General features: G+C 49.1%; 1 protein-coding gene across 1 annotated transcript in view; it reads right to left on the bottom strand.

The window, feature by feature from the left end:
• The window catches only part of CMIP (c-Maf inducing protein), a 259420-nt gene that overhangs the window by 129588 nt on the left and 122828 nt on the right, over nucleotides 1–7004 (bottom strand). The window lies entirely within an intron of this gene.

The raw sequence follows: 7004 nt of genomic DNA on the forward strand, positions 1-7004 counted from the left end.
AAAGTCCAAATCTTTCAGGGTGGTGCTCAAGGCCCTCGACAACTGGGTGCTGGTCTCCCTTCCAGTCTCGCCTCCTGCTGCTTTCCTCTCCCTTCACAGGTGAGGACCTGGCTGGCCCCTTGGCATTCCAAGCTCAGGACCCATCATGCCTCTAACAACATCCCTTCAGAAGAAGCTCTGGTAACAATCATCTAAGCTCACCAGGCAAAGTTTCCAGAGAGAAGAAAGTCTCAAAAGTCTACAAGAAAGAAGTGCGGTGAGGCAGGGAGGAAAGCAAGGGGGATTGTAAGTGAACTCAGTGCATGGTGCCCATTTCGCAGATGAAAAACAGGCTGATGCCTCCGCTCAGTACTCTCTTGAGCTGTCCTGGCCCCTGAATGGAACCTGCAGGCTTGTTCTCAGGTCAGATAAAAGGGTTCACGCTGCCTTCCATCTCGGTGCTCCAGGAAGAATCCCAAGTGGCTTCTCCGACTTCTTCCCTGCACTCACGTAACTCCAAACACCCTCCTCCAAATCAGATTTCATGGCCTGTGATTACCAGCATGGGGGCTGAGCACTTAAAATATCCCCCTCTCTTTCTTTCTGGAGACAGGCATGACCTGGACATTGTATGGACAATGTGAAAGTTACAATCAAGGAAAGACCCACATGACTCAAGGCTGGGACTCAGGGCTGGGACTGTCACTGACTGGATGAGACAAAGTATGCTGCACCTAGTGTGACAGAGTCCCCAGGGAGAGCAGGGAAGAGACTTTATATGTGGTGCCTTACACTTTGAATGAAATAGTGATGGTGGTGATGGTGGTGGTGGTGGTGGTGGTGGTGGTGATGATGGGTGGTTGTGGTGATGATGGGTGGTGGTGATGGTGATCATAGCCTCAGCGGAAAACAGCTTCCACTGTGGCCAAGTGCTTCTTAAGCTTCACCAAACTTAACCCCTGCTATGACACTTCCATTTTATAGCCGAGAATACCAAAGCTTAGAGGTACCGAGACATCTCAAAGCCACACGGTTAGTAAGTCATGGGAGTGGGACCCACAACTGGATCTGTCTACCTCTTCATTGTGCTCTGACCCACTGTTCTACAGTAGGCTAAGTTCACCAGATTCCACGGCACACTGCAGTGGTTATGACACCAGGCCCTGGTAACACACTGGTAGGGTTTGAATCCTGCCTCTGCCTCTCACTGGCTGTGTTTCTGAGCCAGTTACTAAACCTCTCTGTGCCTTGATTTCCTCATCTAAAATGAATAGTATCATACTTAATCGATTCAAAGATGCACAGTTCAACCTCCCTGACCACATTCTTTTCTCTCTAGAGGTACATAAGAGCATGAAGTATCTTACAAGTAATGGGGTCTCAGATCTGATGAAAGATGGTAGCACCTGCCCGATGGTGCTGTTATGGAGACTATATATACTGAGATAATATATACTGAGTGCTTAGAACAGCAGTGAGCACGAAGTAAAAAGCATTTATAAACATTTGCTATTATTTCAGAACACTTTAGAGTTCAGCCAGCGTTTGTTAAGGGATCAAAATGTTCAGCCCTTGAACAAGACCCTTTGCTAGAAACACACCCCTCCCCTGAGAAACTGTCACAGACCTTTGCCCACACACATCTCTGTCAGATCCCAGGCTCGCACGGCTAGGAAGGGCCAGAGGGAAGACTTAACTCAGGACTCTTAACTGCCCACACACAGCTCAAAGCACTTTGGCTTGGGGCTCCATTGCTGTCACGCTGGCAGTAATTCAAGCATCTCGGTGGGGGGGGGGGTGTGGATGGAGGGGAGCAGGGCGGCGCATCCCGGTCCCAGGCTGCAGCCTCCAGGGCCCATCGTCTTGGTGTTTACTCTGCACTAATGGATGAAGTCAGCCTCCGCATGGGACTTTCCTTCCTGGGACCCAGATCATCACTCTGGAGACCCGTCGATGTGACTCAGAGAAGTTTTCTGGTCCCTGCAGCCCTGCCTGGCCCCTGCTCTAAGCCTCCTAGAGTTGCTGGGCCAGCAACAGCTTTGGAGTCATCTCCACTGGCGGCGTGGAAGGTGGGAGGAACAGCCTCAGTGCCAGAGCCAATTCAGTTCAAATCGACTTCTCAGGAATGTCCTGACCATGGCAAAGCTTCAGGGGGGCCCAGAGATCCCTGTTTCACCAGTGCACAGTCTGGACTCGACTGCCTCAATTTTCTGTGCCTCAGTTTCCTCCTCTGTAAAATGGGATGATGATAATAGGCCCCTCAGGACATTATTTTGTTGTGAAAGTTAATTAAGATGATCAGATTAGCATTTGCCTGGCACGTAGTAAGTGTTCAGTTAACCTCAGTTATTATACTATAAGGAAACTCTCCTCGAGTACATTCCGCAAGCAGCAGGGAATGCCTCTATGAACTTCATAAAATGAGGGCAACGAATACCCGCTCTCTGAGGAGGAAATGAGACAGGAATACGAAAGATGTCAGTGATAACAATGCCCTATGTTCCTCCAGTGACCACTCAATGAGCACCTACTGCGTGCCAGGCCCTGGGGACACCCAGGGGACAACACAGTCTTTGTCCACATGACTTTACATGTGGCCCATTCTAACACTCAGTATTAGTAGTGCAAGTACCAACTGAGCTGAAGTGTGATATTTACTCATGTGTTTGTCTCTCCCCTGGGTATGTGAACCTGTGAGAGCAGGGACGGTGACCTGCCTCAGCGGTTACATGCATCCCTGGTACTAACAACAGCATCCGGCACATCAAAGCAGCTTGCAGATGGGTGAAAAAAAATGAGCAAAGGTGAGGGCCTACTTCAGGTCAAAAGCAAAGCCTCTTTCTTACAGAACGACTACCATCTTTCCCTCCATTTTCAGTGACTGATGGTTTCCCAATTTGTCCAATAAGAAAATCTTCGGCCACTTCCCAGTTTTCACCAAACCACCACCTTTTCTTGATGGATCAATTACACAAATATTATGAGCCCAAGGCAGGGCCTACCCAGTCCAGCTGAGCCAGCAGTGCCATAGTGTCGAGCCTGGCCCCCCATCTGTGTCCTCCTGCCTGCTAGTGGGAGGACTCCTGGGCGGGAAGGTTGTTGGGGCCAGGTGATGGGCAGCCCTAGAATGGGCCAAGAGGTAGTAGGCTGGGGTATGGAAGGTTTGAGCGGGTGGCTGGCAGTCTGGACAAAGGCATTGAGAGATCAGCAGAAGACCTGCAGATGAAGGCAGATTTGCAGTCGACAGCAGACGCTGAGTGTGGGAAAGGGAGGTGGGCTCCCTGAGCTCTCAGCTGGGCAGGCCCAGGAGTGCCGCCCTCTAGACCAGTGCTGTCCAACTGACCTGTGATGATGGACATCTTCTCTCCCTCAGTTGTCCAATGCATTGGCCACATGAGGCTACTGAGCACCTGAAATGTGGCTAGTGTGACTAAGGAACTGAATTTTTAAGTTGGCTTAATTTTCATGTAAAACAGCCACATGTGGCAAGTATCTACAACACAGACAGCATAGGCATCGACTCTAGAGGTCAAAGCTAGGAGTTACACTCCAGGAATCGGCAGAGACTAGATCGCTGATAAAGACAAGCATCTCCCAGACACACGGTCTCCTCTCTTCTCAAGATGCTCAATTCACAACCCCAGACTCTGGGCCAAGCACTGCGTGAAGTGCTTTACTTACATTAACTCACTTAGCTCACAACCCCCAGGAATGTGAGCCTGATAACAAAGCCCACTTTATAGAGGAGACTGAGGTGTGAGTCGCTGGAGGGACATAGAACATGAACTCAGGTCTGTGTATTCCAGAGTTTTAACCACTGTCCTATAGCGCCCCATGCTCCCCACCGCCACGACCACCTCTCACAGCCACACGCCCCACTTCCGAGGCGGGGCTGCCTGCCTGCCCTCCTCCTGCAGCAGGAGGGAGGGGTGGGCTGGTTCCCCAGTCTGTGCACCTGAAAAACAGGGTACAGAGCAATTGGGGGAAGGACTGGGTGGTAAAGGCCTCTGCGGTACCCATGTTTCCCCTCAGATGGCCCATCAACTGCAGCAAAACAAAGGTTTTGCCAAAACAGGACAGTAATTCCAACAATTCACTTCCTTCAACTTTTAACGAAGTGAATTTCTGATTCCTCATCTCTCTTCCAGTACTCACTCCTGCTGGGAGAAGACAGCCTTGGCCTCTCATCGGGTGTGAGCTGTAGGTCTATTTTTTTATGACTTCTGGGAGCTGCCCCGCACCCTGAACTTCCCTATCTCCCTGCTTCCACCCCTGGGGCCCCCAACCCACAAAGCTATTTTCAATAAAATTAACAAATATAAGGTGCTTACTTTAAAAAAAAAAAAAGAAAAAAGAAAAAAAAAATCTTTTCAATTGTGAAATTTGAGTCTTGGCATCCCCAGTCTGCCCTCCAAGCCAACAGTCAATCAAATTCCTCACTGCTGTTTCACTGTTCCTGGAAGGATGAAAGAATAGGTGCACCTTCTTTTTTAAAAGAAAGGTTCTTGCTCCATGGCTTCGTTTAAAATCCTGGCTGTGTCCACGGAGTGAAAAGGCACTTTTTTTTACTTCTCTATTATAGTTTTGATATAGAGACAAGAGATCATTTCATTTTATTGCTTTATATTTCTATTTCTCTCTGACTTTGAAACTCTGATACTTGAAAAAACTCGGATGGGAGGTAGAGTCACTGACCATGCTGCTTTGCCCAGGACTTTGGGGCTTTCTAGCAAGAGGTTCTTTCAGTGCTAGAACAGGGAAGTCCCAGGCAAACTAGGACGAGTTGGTAACTGACCTCGATCGCGAGGAGCTGACTCCTCCAGCAGCATGTCACTTTCCATGAGAAATCAGGTCGATTTCACAACTATATCACTCGGGACCTTGGGCACCTCTGGCCATGGGGTTGTCAGCCACCAGGCAAGCAGGGGCCATCAAGAAAGGAGGGTCTGGATCTGAAATCAGATGGAATCAGCTTCAAGATCCCAGCTCCAGCATAGTGAGCTGGCACCTTGAGCAAATGTCTTCTTGGAGCCTCAGTTTCCTCATCTGCAAAAAGACAGTAAGATTCCACTCCCAGGGTTGTTATGTGAAGAACAACGCAGCAAAAGTGCCTGTACACAGTAGGTGTTCAAAGAACACTGACTCCTGCCCCGTCTTTGTTGCCGTTATTAAAGGCTCAGAAGCCCACTGTGCAACTCTTCTGAATAATTCCAAAATAAAAATAAAAAATAAAAATATTCATTTAATTAACATTCCACACTCACACTATCCCCTATGAAATCTGCAAGGGGAGGCTCTTTTCAAGACTGATCCCCCAAGTCCCACCTTGGAATGGGGGTTTCATCCTGTGGCCAACCGTCCACAGATGGAGCTTGACAGAAGCCATGTGCTACTCCAAGCATGTTCAGAGCAGACACTGCAGCTAAGTCAGAGGCTGATTTGATGGACAGATTTGGGAAGTTCAAATGATGAGCTCAAGGTCTATGAAACCTTGGGAAGAACATGCAATAAAGCCCCGGGCAAAGAAGGAGGGGAACTGACCCAAGGACTGGCCAGAACACTACATCAAAGTGTCCCCAGCTCATGCCCAGGGTCAGGGCCAAGGACTTCCTGGTGAGTCCAACAAGGGTCTAACAGTGGAATACTCTTCCCAACGACTCTCCTCCTGAGAGATGAAGGCTGAGGGGTCTTTTAAGCACAGGTCCCCCCGTCACTAGTACAAAAGGAGGCTGGGATTTTTCCTAGGCATCGAGGAAAGGCTCAGGGCTTGGGAAGCACTCCTGGCTTGGAAGGCAGGGCCACCAGGCACAGTCACCAATTGGGGTGGGGTTTAACCAGGCAAGGTGGCAAATGGGACCCAGGCCAACCCATGCTGTGCCCACTTAGCTCTGTGCGATGGTTTTCCAAGGAGGGGGCCATGTGAGCCTGCACCATTCTGAATGGCTTTTTCTTTCTTTAATGGATTTTATTTTTTAGAACAGTTTCGAATTTATGGAAAATTGGGAAGACAGCACAGAGAGCTCCCACTAACCCTACGCTTAGTTTCCTCTATTTACGTTAGTGCGATGTATTTACTACAACTAATGAAATACTGATATATCATTACAACTAACATCCATGCTTTATTGCAATTTCTTTAGTTTTTATCTAATGTTCCTCTTCTGCTCCACGATCCCACGTTACATTTAGCCCTCGTGATTCCTTAGGCTACTCTTGACTGTGACAGTTTCTCAGACTTTCCTTGTTCTTGAAGGCCTCGAAAGTTTTGAGAAGTGCTGTCAAGTGTTGTCTGATGTTTTCTGCATGATTACACTGCAGTTGTGGGTTTGGGGGGATAAAGACCCCAGAGTAAAGCACCCTTCTCCTCACATCATATGAAGGGTGCATGCCATCACCCTGACTTATCGCTGTTGGTGCTGACCTTGATCACCTGGCAGAGGGATGTCTTTCAGGTTTCTCTACTGTCGTTACTCCTTTCTTTCCTTTCCATACTGTGCTCCTTGGCGGGAAGTCACTGCCATAAGCCTCTTAAGGTATGGCCAATACCATTCCCAGCTCTTTACCAAACAAACTGTTCCAAGGCTGGGGTAACAAGTATGAGGATGGGGCAGCAAGGTGAGCTCAGCAGCTGGAGGGAGACAAATGGGGCTACCAGGCCAAGTTCAACCAAGTCTCTGTGAGTAGGAGTGACATCAGCAAGCACCTTCCGCTGCCACATCCACCAGACAGGAAGCATAAGAACCACACTACAAGGTGGCTGCAGGGTCCCATGGACTTGGCACCTGGTAGGGCTCAGGAAACATGGTCCTGATTACTGGTGGCCATGATGGGGGCCTGATGGCTTGAGGGTGAGGTGGAAAGGTGACTGGGAACCAGGGACCTCCAGAAACAAAGAGTGGTAGTGTCTTCTTCGAGTGTCACTTTCAGAGAACCCCATTCAAGCGATGTTTTCCCTAGGGAAAGCCCTTCTCTCTTCCCTTCTCTCTTTTCCTCCCAGGCCTACTGAGCCTGAAAGGAAGAAGGAG

This window comes from Pteropus vampyrus, unplaced genomic scaffold (assembly GCF_000151845.1).
Source record: "Pteropus vampyrus isolate Shadow unplaced genomic scaffold, Pvam_2.0 Scaffold29, whole genome shotgun sequence".
NCBI classification, from domain to species: domain Eukaryota; kingdom Metazoa; phylum Chordata; class Mammalia; order Chiroptera; family Pteropodidae; genus Pteropus; species Pteropus vampyrus.